Source organism: Octopus bimaculoides, chromosome 1 (genome assembly GCF_046866305.1).
Source record: "Octopus bimaculoides isolate indiv1 chromosome 1, ASM4686630v1, whole genome shotgun sequence".
NCBI lineage: Eukaryota > Metazoa > Mollusca > Cephalopoda > Octopoda > Octopodidae > Octopus > Octopus bimaculoides.
In genome coordinates this window covers 86,556,108-86,576,694 of record NC_142928.1, presented here as the reverse complement: position 1 = coordinate 86,576,694, position 20,587 = coordinate 86,556,108, and the positions used below count along the sequence as shown (strand labels likewise).

At 34.4% G+C, this 20,587-nt stretch overlaps 1 protein-coding gene across 1 annotated transcript in view; it reads right to left on the bottom strand.

The window, feature by feature from the left end:
- Positions 1-15,988: 15,988 nt before the first annotated feature.
- LOC106868575 (mitogen-activated protein kinase 14) overlaps positions 15,989-20,587 on the bottom strand; it is a 68,195-nt gene continuing 63,596 nt past the window's right edge. The window contains exon 11 of the mRNA XM_089347538.1: positions 15,989-20,587. This exon is cut by the window's right edge and continues 2,751 nt beyond it. The gene's annotated coding sequence lies outside the window, so the exon portion shown is untranslated.

The window sequence follows — 20,587 nt, the reverse complement described above, 5'->3', positions numbered from 1 at the left end:
GATTGAAAAGTAAAACACAACTAATATGAACATGGTTATTATGAAAGCCTATTATGTTTTCTAATTATCATGTCATCACAAATTAGAATAAACCAATATACAAGATTTCTTATCTTCTCTAAATGCGGTTGTCTTAGTTACAGTAGTCGCCTTGGTTATAGTAATTATACTCTTTCTATTTCTTTATTTTGTTTTCGTTAATTTTGATGTTACACGATAACGTTTAGGAGGTGTAATTAGTCAGGTTTATCGAATAGAACAGAGATCGAGAAATATTGTAACAACTAACATTGTAATACGAACAACACAAAGTCATTTATCATGACATGAGTTGCTGGTTAGCAAAATGAAAATATCAGATGGTTTGAGACCATTTTTCCTAATAAAAGCTAAACAGAAGATAAAGAAATATATCACCAGCTGGGAATGGCACAAATTTTATCTCTAGGATAAAAATAAAATTACATATCTTTGAATATTGTATATTAAGGCGGGGAAAACCGAAGGGCAGTTTGTATATATACGTATGAGAAAGAGTGTACGCATACATAGAGTATAGTTTATATAAATTGAATTATTTTTGTCGCGGCTCGAGTTTCACACTGCTACGATCTTTCAAGTGAATGTTTTTTTTTTCGGTAATTCAAGCTCTTTCTTTTGTGTGTGTGACCATTGTTATCGTTGGTTACATTCTAAATCATAAATTGGTAAGATCATGACGTTTTAATTTTTGTCATACTATCGATTTCATTATGCCAATACTTTTGATATTTTGTTTTTATTGGTTGATTTCATTATAATATCCGGTTTCATAAAATTCTTATATTGATTGATGGCTGTATTGACTTTGTATTAGACTTGACTGCTGTTGCTAAACCTTGTTTTATTGCTGTGTTCTTTATTGTTTACTTTATACACTGTGTCTAAATTACCATTAATTTTCATTTTAAATTTCGTTGGTTATTTTTTTTCTGATCGATCTCAGTTGTTCTTCTACTTGGATCAGCATTACCATGGCTTCTCTAACTTCTCCATTTCTACTATTTATCCTGCTTGGAATACAAACCAGGTTTTAAAAGATGAATCTATTTCTAGTGGCTGGAATGTAATATCATCTCATTTCTTTTGTTGAAGAAGCATATTTGCTGCGTAATTACATTTATATTGCGGAAGGAGTACATATGTATACATATAAAACTTTGAATATTTTGCTTGTTGCTCTGAAATAGCTTGTAATGAGCTATTTCCTTATACGATGCTGTTCCCATGTAATTGAAGTCTTCTTTCTTGAAAGCAAATTACTCTTACCGAGCACGGTTCTGATCTATTTTTATCTATTTTTAGCAATTGAGATGCTTCTTTCAGGATATTTTGCTACTTATAGATTGGTTAGCGCATTTTTGGTCTTATATGCTATATGTGTATTTTTATGTGCATGCAAGTTTATGTTTTGGTGTGTGCGTATATTATTTTTATCATCATCATCATCATCATCATCATCATCATCATCATCATCATCATCATCATCATCATCATTATTATTATTATTATTATTATTATTATTATTATTATTATTTAAGACTTCGCACAGTATCCAATATCGTGATGTTGTTGATTGTGTGTACCGGGGTTTTGTACTGTCTGTCAAGTCACAGTAAGGACCTCAGACAGACAGTACTTTACGCAATATGCGTGCTGTTCCAAGTAATGCAGATTTTTGCAATACGCCTCGATTGTAGGGTATTTCTAAAGTTTCCATAAGTTTTTTCAGATTGGGTGGTATTGTCCGATGACAACAGGGACAATTTTTATGTTTGACCCTCGTAGCTACCACATCTTAGCGATCTCAATTCTCAGGTCTCCATATTTATTAATCTTTTCTCTTTCTTTCATGATAATATGTTGATTTCCTGGCACTGTCACGTCGATCATTAGGTACACTTGTTTGTCCCTCCTAAAGGTTTCTAATCCGGTCTTCGGTGTTCTAACACCTTGTCTGTCTGGAAGTCAAAGTCCCAGAGAATTTTTGTCTTCCCCTTTTTGTCCATTACTTTTTCCGATGTATGTTGATACCAAGCACTAGTTACCTCGTATCCATAGTTCTGGTATAGTAGCCAGTGGAGGTTTTGGGATACCTTGTCGTGTCTGCGCTTGTACTCTTTCTGCGCTAGACTTTCACAAGCATTAACAATGTGAGTTACGCTTTCAACCCTATTCCCACACATTCTGTATATATACCACTTGTGTGGTAATATATTCTTTTTCATTGAGTTGGCTTTCAATGCTTGATCCTGGCAGCGATGACTAGGCTTTCAGTATTCTTTTTTAGGTCACCCTTGCTGAGCCACCTCCATGATGCTTCCTGGTCATTTAATTAGTTAGTTTCACGGTGGAATTGAGCATATAATTCCATGCGGAGTTGGGTTTCTTCTCTCTCGTTGGCTGTTCGTGATCGGAATTCATGAGCACTTTCGAGTCCATTTTTGGTAAATTCTTCTGCATTAGCAGCATACTGTAGCAAGTCTAGTTTATTGTTTACCAAATATTCTGCCATGTTTCTTCTTTCGCTGTTGATACACTCCCGTACGCTTATCGACTCACGTCCACCTTTACCCCTCTTCATGAAGAGCCTGTGTACATTCACTTTAGAGTGGAGGGCACCATGCATTGTCATTGTCTTTCGGGTAGTGCGATCGAGTTGATTAATCTCCATCCGTATCCATTTCAAGATGGGTGCACTTTAGCGGACTATAGCAACAGCCCATATGTTGATGGCAGTCACAAGGCTCCTTTAGTCGAATTTTGATTTCAAGAGAAGTTTGAGATGCTTGAAATATGCAGGGATGACCTTGTCTTTCATTTCTCTGTGCAAGATATTGTCCAGCTCCAGGATCCCAAGGTACTTGTACCCATCATCATCCAGATCTTCCATTCTCTCTCCGTTTAGCAATTCTATGCCCCTACAATCTGCTCTTTTCTCCCGTTTCAAAGTGAGCACCGCACACTTCGAGATACCGAATTCCATTCCTATATCCTTGCTGCACATCTGCACAATCTCAACCAGCCTCTCCATTTCAGGCTCTGTTTTCGCGAACAGTTTTAAATCATACATGAAAAGAAAGTAGTTGAGACGAGGCCCTTTCTTTCTCAGCTCATAGTGCGCGTTGACTTTGCGTAGGGCTACAGAAAGCGGAATCAAGGCTATAACAAATAACAAAGGTGAACAAGAATCTCTCTGAAAGATATCTCTTTTAATTGTTACCTCGGTTAAGTGCTGGTTGTTACAGAAAAGACGTGTTTTTCAACTAAGCATGCTGTTCTTAATCAGTGCACAAACGTTCTCAGCTAATACACACATGTCGAGTGTTTCCAAAATTCACGAATGTGGCAACATGTCGTAAGCCTTTTTAAAGTCTATCCAGGCCATGCACTATCCTTTCGTGGAGCCATCTCAACTTATTCATCCAATAAACTTGGGCCCCATCCGGTCCTGGGCTCTTCCAATTTGGGAATTTCCTTACCTTCAAGATTGACCAGCACAATTCTAACCTTAGCAATCAGAATTCTTCTATCAACTATTCTGTAACATCACAACCGCAATTCGAACTTTATATTCACTATTGTAGTCGTTTTCCATATTTTATCTTAACATTTCAAGTTCCTTGTTTATCTGCATTGCTGCTGAGCAAATCTGATTTGACGAAGAAAAGCACATTCAAAATATGAAACCATTTATACTTAGAATATTCCTCAAAATATTTGTTTTACTTCTTACTGAAATTATAACTTCGTTCCCAGGGCGGTGAACTAGCAAAATCTTTAGAGCGTCGGATAAAATTATTGCAGTATTTATTCCGTCTCTTCTGTAGTCAACTTTGCCTTTCCTCATTTAGGGTTCGAAAAAATTATCATTGTGGTCAATATGATCGACTAGCCCGCCTTCCTCAAAATTGCTGACCTTGTGTCTAAATTAGAAACTATGATTACTTTGTACCTATGTCAAATATTGCGATTTTAAAAATAAAATGTTTTGCGTTTATTGAGTCATTACTTAAGCCATCCAAACAAGGAGAATCCAAAATGAGTAGACGACTCATGGCTTGGACTTCCTACAATCAAAGAACAGGTATTCCACAATAAGTCCCCATTTCACTTTGTTGACTCAAATAACGTCAAGTCCAATGTGGGGTCGATTAAGACACTACCACTTGTTCTACTTTTACATCTCCATTTACCAATGTTTCTTTACATAATGTATATGCGCAGATTCTTTGATAACATCTACAGGATATTATGAAACTTTCTTTGAAATTTTAAATCGACATATGTGTCGATACCAATATAATGGATGTCTTCATCAAATGTCTGCAATAAATGAAGTGAAAAATAATCTAGAAAGTGAATTGCTAAAAACAAGTATCAATAATATACTGAAATCGATAAATTAATCTTCCCACCTCTCTATAAAATCTAGCCTTCGATCTAGTCAAAAGAGATTAATGCAACAGAAAGAGGACGAGTGTCATAAAGATGTATGTACAAAGCTTCACTTACACTAACTATTAATGCTCTTAGGAAGGGCATGACGTCATAATATTTCATTTCTCTGTCCTGAAATATTTAGAGATGCTATTCTTAGTCAAACAAAAAATTCATATAAAACAGAAAGGATGTGCGGCGTCAATTCTTGATTATATATATTTTACAACTGATATAGTTGGTATTTTCAAGAGGTGTTAACGATTGCAATCTCTATTCCTCCAACTTACTAAATCGGAGAATTTGTACTTTTCTAGAAATGTGTACATTATTTGTGATACGATTTAAATTTCTAGCTGAATTATATCTTCACTTTACCTACATCATGAATTAATATGGCTAATCACTGACTGATGATTGCTCATGAAGACAAATAGTCAAGGAATAACTGAGACATTCATATATATTCCGAATAATGACAAGCATCAAGTTTTATCATTAATTATTTTTAAGTGTGTTTGCTAGCAGAGACTCAGTGGTTAATCTGAAATTCTAAACCAGGATTAATTATCTCCATAGTGGCTTTTTTTTTTTATCGTTATGAAATTTGAAATATTTTTTTGAGAAATTACGATATTCGCTTCTTTCTCATGAGCATTAAAAGCAATTAAATAAGGCAACCTTATGATTAAAAAAAAAGCAGAAGCCAAAAACCCAATCAGTTAATAGTTCTTTGCAAGCCATATTCCTCTCTAAATTTGGTACAAAGTATCAGTAACTTAGATAATCATTTAAGTGATACGGGAACAGAACATTCGTCGTTTACTATATTTCTTTTCACACTTGTATTTATGAATGAAATCAATAAACAGTGTTGCACGCAAAACGATTATTCAATTATTATTTTGGTTTCATATCTCTTATTCACTTAATTTGGCGTTGAAATCGAGGTTAATTTATTTCAGCATAGTCGACACATTTAACTCCAACTCGATCCAGATAAAAAAAATGAAAGCAGAATTCGAAATAGTGGAATACAGAAAAAGTACAAAATATTTATCTTAGTCTTCTTGTCTCAACCAGTTCATCAAACCTTCTGTCTTATTCAGAACTCGAACATTTTTACAAATTCAAATTCATTTTTTTCTTTTCATATTACTATTTTAATAATAAACTTCCTTTTTCATAAAAAAAAGATCCCAGCATATTCGGTTCAATTTAGCATTTCCTTAGTCATTTTTCTCCAAACTTAACTATTTTCAAGATTTTTAAGTCAGTACTTTTGAAGGCTTATTTTGTTAAAAACTAAAAGATAATAACCAATAATGCTTTTTTCACATTTTGCATAATTTTATTGTTTCATTTTGGGACGGTGGTGGTGGTGGTGGTGGTGGTTTGTCTTCTTTCACTTCCCTTAAATAACTATGGTGCAGCTACTTTCGTCCGTTATAACAGCACACATATTCTTTTCATCGGTAAAGGACCTAAGTTCGAAGTAACGGTAGTTTTTCCTTTCTTCACAATAACTGCATTCCTTTGGTTCACTTGTGATCGGCACCGACTCATTGCATATTACTCGGGGTTTTTTTTTTATCTAAATTGCGTTAAAGTTCAAAAAATGAAGATGGAACATATCTATCACAAATATTTTACGAATCACCGTCCCCCCCCCCTCCCCCCCCCCCCAAAAAAAACATTGATTTGCAAGCTTCTTCAGTCAGTTATGTTTTTGAATATATTCTCATATATGTTCACCTATTTCAGTTAGATTTTGTAAGAAACTAAGTACCAGGAACGTATCAATGGCTCAGATGTTTTGTAGAACTTGAACTCCTCTCCACAAAATCGAAATAGACATAAATAACTCAATATCGCAATTTATTAAAGAAAAATATAGCAAATTTACAAGGAAGCACATTTTTTACACATAAATGCATAATGAATTAAATTGACAACCAAATAATGAAAATAGCCACTGTAGAATTAATAAGAACAAAAATGTGAGACGCTACTTTGTACAAGTAAAAAGTTCGATACTAACGTATCAATATATTAGGTTCTGTCCATATTTGCTTTCTTTAAAATTTGAGAAAAAATTATTTTAATGGTTTCGTTGAGAGAAGGACGGTATGTGAGAGACTGGGTACTATGCTATTTACATTTTCAATTAAATTTCACTGAGGTCGACTATCACTTATATCATTTTGCCCGGAATGATAAAATAAATCTCAGTCAATCACTGGGATATGTTTGTAGTCATCTGTCTCCCGAATACAAATTAGTTAAAAATCATTATTTTTCAACTATGGTAGTAAATGGTATGAACATATGAATATTGGCCTGGCGTTTTTTAATTACATTCTGAGTTCAAATCGCACTAGTGCCGATAAAAGTACCGATCATATGCTGAAATTAATCAGTCGACACAACTCATAAAATTTGTGATCTAGTTAGTGCTAATGTGAAAAACGATTTTTTTTTCTTTTTCTTTTGCAAGAATAACCCACTGGTTGTTATGAGGCTGTTACAACAATTATAGTAGATTAGCTGGACCCGGGAAAAATTCACGGAAAACATAAAAAATGTAAGCATCTGTAAATTGTGGGCTGGTGCCATGAGAACTGTTTCTATATTGTGACAGTTACAGAATATAGAAAGAAGTGTAAAACTGATAACTATATAATCCAACCAAAATATCTGTTACGCAAACGTAAACAGAATTACTATTTAGCCTTAAAATAGATCGTACATATTCAAAATATCTTCTTGGTTTAGTGGTACGGAACTTTCTTCTGGTATTCTTTTACTTCTTTCAGTCATTTGACGGTGGCCATGCTAGAGCACCGCCTTTTAGTCGAAGAAATCGACCCCTGGACTTATTCCCTGTAAGCCTGGTGCTTATTCTATCAGTCATTTCAGCTAAATAGCTAAGTTACGGGGATGCAAACACACCAACATCAGTTGTCAAACAACGGTAGTGGAGAGACAAACACAGACACACACATACACATATGACGGGCTTCTTTCAGTTTCCGTCTGCCAAATTCACTCACGAGGCTTTGGTTGGCCCGAAGCTATAGTAGAATACACTCTTTAAAGTATAGAGTTGAAATTCGTGTAGCCACCTGTTGGCAACTTTTCTCTCCCACCCATTTTGTAGGGGATATTACCCAATTTTCTGGACTCTGTTCGAAATCTCCATTAGATTTTGTATGAAAAAACAAAAAGAGGTGGTGGGGTGTTTGTAGTTTGTAAAAAAAAACGTTAAATGTGCCTGAAAAAAAAACATGGTCTTTCTCTCTCAACTAAAAGAAATGAAGAACTATGAAAGAAGGCGAATAAGTACCGGGAGTGGGAGAAAGAAGAGAGAAGTAACACTCAATCGTTCTAGAACTCCCAGAATAAAAATGTAATAACCTGAATGACTTTCCCTCTATTCATTACTAAATGTCTTTCCCTCATCTTTGTTGTTAAAAGTAAAGAAGCTATAAAGAGCGATCGTATTTCAGCCTAATTGTCATTGCAAATGACTAAGGCTTTTCTTTCTCTGTCTCTATCGCTTCGTTCCTTTTCTCTACGGTTAAGAGAATGAAGGTGATTGGTTCGGTGGTTAGGGGTATTCGGCCCACGATCGTAAAGTTTTGAGTACGATTCTCTGCGGCGCGCTGTGTTTTTGAGCAAAGTACTCTACTTCACCTTATTGCAGTCCACTCAGCTCCCAAAAATGAGTCGTAGCTGAAATTCAAAGAGGCCAGCCTTGTTACATTCTGTGTGAGGCTGAATCTCCCTCAGAACTACCTTATGGTATGCATGCCTGTGGAGTACTCAGCCACTTGCGCGTTAATTTTACGAACAGACTGTTCCGTTGATCAGAGATAAACAGGAACCTCGTTGTCGTAAGCGACGGAGTGCTATCTTTTAAAAAGAGTGAAAGAAAAGGAAATGTTCCATATCGTAAGGCAAAAATGTGTTTAGTGTAAGCAGCGAAAGCTAAGACGAAATAATTGCTATTCCGTCGTGTATTCGCCCTCAACTTACGCTCAGTTTGATAACAGCAGCCTGCGCATCAGTGTTTATCTGGGGGCTTGACTTCCAGATCTGTGTGACCCATAGTGACCCTAACGACTAAAAATATTTTCCTGCCTCTATATAGGATCTTTTTTCATTTTCTTCCAACTACTTGAAAGTTTATCTTGCTCCAGTCCACTCAGCTGGCCAAAATGAGTCGTGGCTGTAATTCAAAGGGGCCAGCCTTGTCATATTCTGTGTGAGGCTGAATCTCACTGAGAACTACGTTAATGGTATGCATGTCTGTGGAGTACTCAGCCATTTGTGAGCTAATTTTATCCTCGTGTGGTAATGAAAAATGAAAGTGACATCCAATATTTGCTGTGTCTATGGATCTATGTATCTACTGTCTCTTTCGCTTTCCCTCTTTCTCTTTCACTTCCTCTGTGTCCCTCCCTTCTCCCGCTTTTAATTTAACAATGTGTATGTATCTATGTATCAACTTTTCTTGTGATGTAATAAACATTTAAAAACACAAAACGAACGCCGTCACCACTCACTGTTTCTTACACACACACTCTCTCTCTCTCTCTCTCTCTTTCTCTCACACTCTCTTTTTCTCTCTTACTTCCTCTCTGAAACATTTAAAAACGCAAAACGAACGCCGTCGCCACTCATTGTTTCTTTCACTCTCTCTTTCTCTCGCTTTGCCACTCACTTCTGCTTTTGAAATGTGACACACACCACAGGTACGTACAAAAAGAACAAGCTGGCATATTAATATTATTGATTTTTGAAAAACTCCCGATTCCTACGACGAGCAGAATTTATACAAAATCCTTATTGTTTGACAGATTGCATTCTAACTTCAGTTATCCTTTCCATTTCCAGTCGAAGTCAGTAACTTAGAACGGAATATGTACAACTTAACTGACTTGCTCAGAGCAACGACGTTTTCAGTGCGACCTCACAGACTTAAGGAGCAGTTTTACTCTACACTTTGTAAAGTAAATATCTATAGACATACGGTCATTCTATATTGCAGCCGTAAAGTCAATAGAATAAAATTACAAACATGAACCACAGTGCAAAAGTAATATTCTTCATTAAAAATTCTTTCTTTTGTTGAAACTCCGTGATATTATTCGAATTATCATAGATTCAGAATAAACTTTAAAATCCCATACACCATTGGGCTTATCCAGAAACATCTTGAGTATATCAAGTATGTTGTGCCGACGGTGTATAGATACCGTATCGATGGAAAGTGCTGGCATTTCAAATATCGTAACTCCTTAACTAATACTCTCGTCCATACGATACTTCTCTGCATAAAAACACAATAGAATGCCCTTGAAGAGACTTCTTGAAAAGACTTCAACATAAAGTTTCAGGTTTGAAACTTCAGATGCCTTTTTGATAGTTTCTTTTTGCTTCGATTATGCAAAGATAATCCAGTGGATTTACTACTATATTTGATGAAATATGTTGAATATTTTTTTTTTATTTAAGAAACATTAAATATATTTGAATACTTTTGTTCTTTTAGAGAATTTAACGATGTTTGAGTTGGCATTGTTTTCTGGTTTCTGTTTGTACATTATTATGAATTTATTATGAATGATCGTCGATAAATATAGTTTTTGTTTTTTGTTTTATTTTTTAGCATAATAATTTCATGTAATTAAATGACAGTTTTGCCTCCATAAAAATCATTGAGAAATAGTAATAAGGATATTGAAATGCGTGGGCGACAGGGAATTAGAGAATATTTGGAGAAATGCATCTGCTACATGAGCTCGAGCTTGGTTATCAAAGTGTAAGAAAACCTCATGAATATGTCATTTGTTTGAAAGAAAGAAAGAAAGAAAGAAAACGAGCTTGTAAAGGTTCTTTTCTTTTTTCATTACTAATACGTAATGCGGCGAGCTAGAAGAATCGTTAGCACGCTGGGCAAAATGTTTAGTGGCATTTCGTTCATTTTTACGTCCCAAGTTCACATTCCGCCGAGGTCGACTATGCCTTACATCCCTTCGGGGTCGACAGAATAGGTACCAGTTGAATACTGGGGTCAATGTAAATGACTTGCCCCCGATCCGAATTTGTTGACCTTGTGCCAAAATTTGAAACCAATATTAACTATGTATGGTGTTCTTTACTTTCTGATTTTAAAATCTATGTAGAGATGAAGAATTTGAGCAGAAAATACAAACATTTCAGGGTTCTCTTTATTGAAAGTTTTTCAAATAAAAATGTTTAGTATTTCCCCACTAGTTATAAATTTCATTAGAAAGTTCATAGTAACACTAAATCTACAATAAATATTATAATAAATTGTTATATACACGGTGAACAGCGAGATTCGAAGCGATGACTTGCATATTTATTCCTAATACATATCGGCAGATACGAACGGAAATATGTTAATTGCAGCTGTGTTTGTCATAGAACAGTTTCTTCTTTGTACTCGATTCTGGAACACCGCTGTTTCGACATCTTAATTCTCATCAGCCAGAAGTGCCCGGACTAATGAATCTAAACAAGAATTAATGGCCTTGTTTATAATTTCCGCGAATTGTTTACTGCTACAATAAAAAATGTCATACTTTTTTCTTCAGAATGTTGCTTTCTTATTTTAGTACAGCTACAAATTTGGTCAATTCGAAACCATTGTAAACTTAATATCTATTTCAACCGCAAACGATTTTGAAAAGTGCAATTCAATGCAGACGAGCCTATACTACGGGCCTGAGCTTACCATACAACTCTGCTTGCTTTTTAATTAATTTCTTACTTAGAAACAGAGCTATACATTCGTAAGCGGGGAGAAAGTATGTTTTCTCTAATGTGAATTCAATCGGGTATCAAAGCTGCACAACGAGTTTCACTGAGCAGACTTTTATCCTTTGGTATGTGTACAGCGGGTTGTAAACTCCCACAAATCTCTTTCTAGCTTACTCACATGATATCCATTAAGAAATAAGTACACAGAAGTAATTTCTAGACATACTCTGCAGCTATCCATAAAGCCTAAAGTTAAACTCTGAAGAGAATGCAATAACTACAATCCTCATTTACTTCTCGGTAACATGAGCAACGTAAGGTGAAAGTATCTACGATCTGAAATAGAAACAGTCATGGACTCAAGCCAATGTGTTTTCTATACTAAATGCTTCCCACCTAGAAATACTACTAGTAAAATTCAGCCTATTCTTCTGTAGCTGGCTGGATCATTAGCATTAGTATTTGATAATTAACAGGTAGCTAGCGGGAGTTAAATGTTTCTCTCTAAGGAATACATTGGAGAGCTAATACTGATTTGAAATGTCACTAAAATATTAGTAACTACAGTGAAATATGAAGCATTGGTACTTGAGATATTCGGGCTCCGGTTTCACGTGTAGCATAGAAAATTTTAGTTTTAATGATTAATTTCATAAATACCAATCATCTGTACTCACTTCAAGTACAGCAGTCAACTTACCTGTATTTGGTTATCTATTAGTATGTAGGCTAACGGAAATAGGTCAGGGAAACTTTATGTAACTTATAGCTAACTAAAGTGAATTACATAAAAATTAATGAATTGTTTAAAACAAAAAATAAGTAAAACAATTCAATTTCCTTCAATTTGGAAGATCAGTTATGCCTAGTAACCAAGTTTAAGGGACTACAAACTCCATTTTAAAAGATTTAAGGAAAATGATAATGTACACAACACTTGAATATGATAAAAGAAGTAAGACACGTTCTAACCTTTAAAAGATGTCAAATGTTACTGTAAAGAAAACAAAAACATTAAACCAATAACGTATATGGTGCTTAATAGGAAAATCACTGGCAGTGATTTTCTTGCGTTTAAGCACCATAACTTTTTAACCAGTTTTGGATTGAAAAAAAATTAAGACTTATTTAAATATATATCTCAGTCTTTAAACGAAGAAATATCAATAAGATGTCATTATTAAAATTATTCGTTACACCTTCTTTTACTTGCTCCAGTTATTGAACTGCAGCCATGCTGGGACACCACCTTCAAGTGTTTTAGTTGAACAAATCAATCCCAGTACTTAGTATATAAACCGTTAACTTCTTGCTGAACCGCTAAGTCACAGGAACGTAAACCAACACCAGCTGTCAAGCAGTGGCGCACAAGCACACACACACAATGTGCTTCCTCGGTTTTCATCTACCAAATTCACTCACAAGACTCGAGGCAACAGTAGAGGACATTTGCCCAAGGTGCCGCGCAGTGGGACTGAACCCAAAATCTTGATCATTTCCTTCCAATTACAGATTGTTGCTATTTTCAGCATTCCCCGCCCCTATAAAGCCAAGTCATTTTTTTTAAACGGAAGATCTAATGTATTTTATAGGCGGGTCTTTTATAATTGCTGATCAAGTTAGAAACAAGTCATGAAAGCCTATATTGTTAATATGACATGATTGCCTAATGTAATAAGATGAAATTTTATTTCTTGGATTTATTTTGTACCTGTTTCAGTCATTGGATCGCGGCCATGCTTCAGCATCGCTTCGAAGGGTTTGGTCAAACAAATCGACCCTAGCACTTATTGCTAATTTTGGTATTTAATCTATCGGGGGAAAATGCTTAGTTGAAATCTCGCTGAGATTGACTTTACCTTTCATCCTTTCGGAAGTCGATAAAATAAGTACCAGTTGAACACTAGGGGGTCGATGTAATCGACTTGGCCCCGCCCCCCCAAAACTGCTGGCCTTATACCAAAATTTGAAGCCGATATTTATTTGAAGTGATGAAAAAAGCGCGTAAAGAAATATTTTTCAGAGGGCAAGTGTCTTCTACTATAGCCTTGAATCAAGCAATGCCCTGAGTGGATTTCATGTGCGGAACCTGTAAGAGGTGTGTGTGTGTGTGTGTGTGTGTGTGTGTGTGTGTGTTTGCCTCCTTGTCATGACATCGTGTAATAGTTGTAAATGACTGACAGTCACAGGAATGGGGTTATCTATAAAAACACATCCAGACACGGGCGAGTGTAACTTAGCTTGGAATAGGTGGAGGTAAGCAAGAGAAAGGGCATCCAACAGTAGAAAATGCCTCAACAACAAATTTCGTCTGACCCATGCGAGATGGAAAAGTAGACGTTAACATGATGACGATCATCATAGCATCACTAAAATCCCTCCCCACACCCACCAAATAGAAAGGAGAGAGAAAGAGAGAGAGAGATAGAGAAAGAGAGACAGAGACTGAACATACTCCACTTATTTAACAATATCATGACCTTTTACGAGTCAGAGAAAAGTAATTGTTTACCTGAGTGAAAATGCAGTACAAGATAACAATTAGATTGAATGCTGGAGTTGACTTAGTATTTAACTAGATTTTGTAATGTACAAGAATCCCTCGTTTTACGGAAAGAATGCGTTTCTGAAAGCTTGTCCGTAACGCGAAGTTTCGCAATGTGGAATTTCCTTATTGATTTTCATATCAAGTGAAATTGCATTCCTGTGGACATTTTAGGGAGGAGGAGAGCAAGCAACCACCTTCAATACACGAAAATAACAATTTCTAAACATACACGGTCCAATATGCCAGATACATAAAAACAAAAACATTTCGAGAGGAATACGTTAGGGAATTAATAAGAATAGTAATATCGTAAGAATACGTTCTTACTACAAAAGATGTTGACTACTGTTAAGTAATGGCTGTGGAATGAATGTTACTAGAAGGATGAGGGACAATATTTACTATCTTGTAGTCATTATCACAAACATCAGCTTGACGCACCATCTCTTTGTACAGCTCAGTATAGAAACTGAGCTTATTGTAAATTCCACTTGTAATTTTATTTTACGATTACAATTAGTATCATTATCAGCAAAAACCTGTAAAATCTTCTCTATAAGTGCCAACCCTTCCGCAATATTTTTTTGTAGCCAATTTATATGATGGAGGTGGAACTTCTGTCGTCTCATTTGTATTTTTAGTTTCTTTTTCCAGCATCAGCTCCTCGTTAGATAAACTTTCTTCCTTCGATACCAGCAACTCAATCACATTATCCCCTACGAGTTCTTCAAATCCTACATCCTTTGCAAGTACCACAATATCTGTCTGCTTGATGAAAAATTGTTATGTCATGGATACAGTTTGGCCGTATTTTTTTCCCAAGCATTATTCAAAGTTGGTTTCACTTCATCCCCAGACTCAGCTATATTATCTACAACATCCATTATGTTGAATTCTGTCTAGAAATCTCTAACTGTAGGTTGAATCTCATATAATATGCCTTGAAGTAGGCTATCACACCTTGATCCATTGGCAGGAGCAAAGAAGTTGTATTCTTGGAGACATATTCTACTCTCACATTATCAAAAAGATAATTTACGTTCAATTGGTGGCTCAGTATATTGTCTGTAAGAAAGTTCAGGTTTTGGCGAATTAAGACATAAAACACACACACACACACACTCTCTCATGCAAACACATTTTGGCGTACATGCTATCTGTTGCAGCCAGCTGGATTCAAAAGTTGGTTGGTTGATAGTGGGGATGGTATGGTTTGCATTGGTTTAGATGTTAGTCAAAGTGGTTGTGTATTGTTAGTGTTGCAGTGGTTATATTGCTCTTGCTAACTGTATTGCTCTGGCTGTTTAGTCTCTGGTCAACCCTTATAGACCTTTTTGGTTTCAGTCAATCCTCATAGACATTTCATTCAACTTTTAAAATACACTGGGACACCACATTGTTTTTATTTGAAACGGAACTGCTTATCTACTTCATTCTATATTACTGTTGGTTGCTGCGTTCGTGTTGATGATAGAAACGCACATCCACACATTTAAAAAAAAATAGAGGGGGAGAGGGTGATATAGATAAACATGTTTGGGCTTGATATATAAAATATACATACATATACACATGTAAATATATATAGGGATATATATATATAGCGAGAGAGAGAGGGGAGTAAAAACTGAAAATATTCAGATAAACACTCATGTATAAACATATATACAGAACAAATTAATTCTCGACAAAGATCTCGGAGAGTAAGATCAAATCATCTGAGCACTACTGTTTTCTATATTGAGTATCACTGGATCTCACCTGTTGACTCTCACATATGTGTGTGTGTGTGCGTGTAACGTAATGATAGTTTTCCAAATCATTAACTATATACTTAGATCTTAACTAAAACGCAAAATGGCCATTGAGCTAAGAAGAAAGTGCAGTATTAAATTCTTTAACAATTTAAAATGTATGCAATATGAGTTTCCGTAAGAGCGAAATTATTGACCGCATTCCGAAATTTCCGTAAGCGTGAAATATCGTAACCTGATATAGCTATAATGCGCGGGATACCTGTATTTATATCAAAACTAATTCCAAACTAAATATTTTTTTTACAAGAAAATCTGACTAATCACTGTGTTGATATGTCAGTACTTAAAATTAGATAAATGGGAGTCTGATTAAAACAGCAACAATTGCTAAGAAGAAAACCAAACCCACTAATCATATTTTTAAAAAATTTATATTATAAAAGAGCTGATCTCTGTCCGTCCATCCGTCACAAGATACATGTAGAAGAGAAAAAAATTGTCGTTGAGGGGGAAAATACAGTGAGATAGTGCGTGAAAGGTAGATATACAGATAGTGTTGTCACCATAGTAACTAACAAGTTTTGACTAAAAACGCGGGGAATTTTAAGTGCAAGTCTGTCAACACAACACAGGCTTCAAAAAAAAAAAAAAAAAACTTCCACCATATAACAAAAACGTTCTTTTTTTTATGTATTTCTGTATATCTTTTAACATACGGCAACGCAACAGACTTTAAAAGCCTTTCACCATGATGACAGGTGATATGCTGTTGAGAAATTCAGTGTGTGTGTGTGTGTGTGTGTGTGTGTGTGTGTGTGTGTGTGTGTGTGTGTGTGTGTGCGCGTGTGAAAGAATTAAAACGTTACAAGACAAAAAACAGGTTGTTGTTGTTGAGTAATACAGATAGTGGTTGTGTGTGTGTGTGTGAAAGATAGATCGGTAGTGTTGTCACCATAATAACTAACGAGACTTTCACTTTATAAGTCTCCACTATTAAAAAGATACGTGCATGATTAACAAATATTTTTACCGGCAGCAAAGTGACGGATATATACCTAGTTTGATATAAAAGTTTACTGAATCTTGATGACAAAAAAAAAAAAAAGACAGTAACAACTAATCTGTTAAATTCTTGACAGATAAGTGAAAGATTTCATGATCATAAGGCCAATATAAATGAAACTGTATTTATTTAGTGAAAGAACTAAATAACAAGAGAGGAAAGGCTACAGCCTATATATATAGAGAATTATAAACCTGCTATAACTTTTTAACAGTAATAACATTTTCTTTCCATATATTCATATAGACGTTTTTCATTTTTTCTCACAATTTTCTTTGCTGATTGTCAATTCCTTTTTATGACAATAACCATTTTCAAGGAGGATATTCCTCAAATGACAAGTAAAAAAAATATTTTCAGCACTGAAAAATATTAGCTAATTTTAAGGATAAAAACGAAACAGAAATCCTCGCAACTCATATCTTTACAATTTAAGAATCTTACACACATCCCATGTTTAAACTCTCTGGTTAGGCCACATTACTCTGTAAGGAGCATAGAGCTGGTTTCTCGGCTTCTCTGGTCTATTCTTCCTTGGAAAAAATGCTGGTTGGTCGCGAGATAACTCATTTTTACCAGCTGAGTGGATAGGAGCAACGTAAAATGAAGAGCTTTGCTCAAAAACACAATGCATTACCTGGTCTGGGAATCGAAACCATAATCTTACGATCATGAGCCATGTGCCTTCACATTTACTAACACTTTGATGCCTCACAATTTTCCAAGATTGACTATGTTTCATCAATTTTTATCAAATATAACCTTCTTAGCATTTTACCTTAAACAAAGCATCCAAGATTAGGCTAAGATAATTTATTATCCCTCCCAAATATTCATGAGTTAGGTCCTATAGTTGTTTCTCTTACCATAACTAACAGATTAGTTCTCCACTGAGTCCTAGTATTCATAAAGCCAGAGATTAACTCAAATTCCGTAGCTTATAAGCTGATTGAAATTATAACACTCCCACCAAATCTGAATGGGACATCTCAGTAACTGGTGGAACTCATTTACAGCCGAGTGGATTGGAGCAACAATGAAATGTTAAAATAGGAGCCACAATCTTGTGAACGTGAGTACAAAGCCATGTGTCTTCATAATGACTTGCTAAGCTCTTCAGAACCTCATTGCTACCATCCTGACACCACTCAAATATTCAAATCAGCACTTTTGAATTAATATTTTTACTGGATGAATAAGATATCTCTCAGTTTCAACAATGAGTATTGTTTGATGAACTGAATTTCCTGCCAACTGAATTGATAAGTTGCTGAGCAATCCACAGTCATATACACTCTTAATGTAAATTCTCAGACAAAATCAACAAGACACAGCATGTGACAAGAATGTACTTTTAAATTATAAATCAATTTGTCCAAAAGACTTTTATAGAATTCTCATCAACCTATTTTTACTCAAGAGTTGGGTCGACCTGGGGATACAGAAAATTACATTTGCCTAAAATGCCAAGCAGTGGAATCAAACCCAGGACCTTGTGGTTGTGAAGTGAACTACTTAAAACCATTCAGCCATAACTATGCCTGGTATTATGTTTACTAATTTCCAAATGAAACATTAACCCTTTTCTTAACCTTTATTCTGTTAGCATCCACTTGCTGTTGAGACTGTTCATTCAAAATAGAAACTTATTACAAATTCTGAAATAATTCAGTTATGTTAATATAGTTATTTACTGATAAAAAGTTATAATGAAGACTTTTGGTTCATTTAACTAAATCTGTCAAACATTGTGGACAGAGAGTAATCAGGCACATTTCTTGAGCAGTTAGTGTTGTCAAGGGATTTTCTGTTGACTATCTCTCTAAAATATTCTTCTCTAAGCAGTAGGGTGATGAGTTTGAATAGAAAGCAGACTGATGCATACAATATACACATTAAAAAACACACACACACAGAAAAAACTGTGGAGTGGAGGTGGCCTAATAGATCACACAAGCTATGATAAATTTATAATGCATTCTCAAATGAAGCCACATCTGTGCAAAAGTGTTCAAGATTTATTTTTACATAAAAGTGCTTTTCTATACATCTTTAATATAAACATATTACATGTGAAAAAGTAAGCTCCCCACAAAATTCTCCATTTCTATTCCATTGCTGGCTTATGATATCCATGGATTGTCATTGGATAATTTCTAATTATAGTGGTTTCAAAGTTTGGCACAAAGCCAGCAATTTTAGGGGAAGTGGGCTAATCAAATTAAACCAACCCCAGTACTAGACTGGTACTTTATTTTACTGACCCTGAAAGGATGACAAGCAAAGGTGACCCCAGTGGGATTTGAGCTCAGCACATTAAGAGCCAGAAATGCTGCTAAGCATTTTGCCTGATCTAACATGCTACCGATTCTGTCACCTGGCCACCCTATTATTTCCAATTATAACACAAACAAAATATTCACTGACAAGAAAAAAAAGAAAAGAAATCAACAAGCATCCAAAAACTATTAGAAAGCAACACACACGCACACACACACACACACACACACATACACATACAACCAGCATTGTGCTAATATAACAAGCATGTTGGAAATTTATGTTGAGATTTATAAAGTAGGAATATCTACAATATATACACTATTACAAAAACAAAAAAAAATACCAGAAACTGTTTAATAGTTTCTTACAAAGTATATGAAGAACCATTTTTGAATATTCAACAATGGGTATGCATGTGCACACATATATATATATGTATATATATATATATATATATATATATATATATACACACACACACACACATATATATATATATATATATATATACACATACGTAAACACACATTATATACAAGTGTCTGAATGTGTATATAATGTGTGTTCTTTGAGAGAAAAATGCTCAAAAAATTCTTTTGCCATCATGAATAATACAAACACTTTCTTACTGTCATGTATAAAAAGAAAATAAGTATAAAATAAAAAATGATTTATATATATATATATATATATATTGAACAGATAACATGGCAAATACATATTTTTTTTTTATTATTAAAATTGTTAAATCTTTTTCATAATGATAATCTAACATATGATTTAACCAATTTTCAGCAATTCACCTTTAAATTAAAACAGTTTTTAACTTATTTATGGTCACTGAGTAAAAGATAAAAAATCATGGAATAACAGGCACATTTGAGTTAGGAAGCAAAAATTGAAATATTCTCAGCGCCTTCTTCGATTTTCAAAAAGATGAGAAGTCGACGAGCAGATCAAAAACAGAAAAAAAAATGAAAAAAAACTAGAAAAATCAAAAGAAAAATCACACATGATGTTTCCTTTTATATTGCAAAAAAAAAAAAAAAAAAAAAAAATTCTATCAAATTCAAGAATATATATTGTATATACAGAACAATTCAAATGATTACTGATAACAATCTAACAAAACGATTAAAAAAAAAAATTATTTACTGATACCAGTATATACAAATATTTGCAAAATCTTGCAGAAATGGTAATCTAAGATGCAGTCAAAGACCAAAAATTGGTTTAAAAAGAATAAGCAAATTTACATTACTCAACCCTTTTGTGACTACATTTCTAATGAGTAAACTGCCACTGTGTTTCAATTAGTTGAATATAATCAGGCTTTGGAAGGGTTTTGCATATATTTCCTCAATTTCACTTGTACAGTAGTCTTTTCGTAATCAGTTTTAATAAATTTTAATAACAACTTACAAGAGAAACCACTCAGGATATTAAATTTGTTCATAAATGTTCTAAAGTAACAATGCTAAAAAACTTAATAGGTGCATGTATGTGTGTGCATATATATATATATATATATATATATATATATATATATATAAAATCAAAATATTTTTATGAGATGATGAAATATTGTATGTTAATTACATTTTGAAGATCACTTATCTAATATCTTCAATATGTTTGATAGTCTGATCTGAAATATATATATAT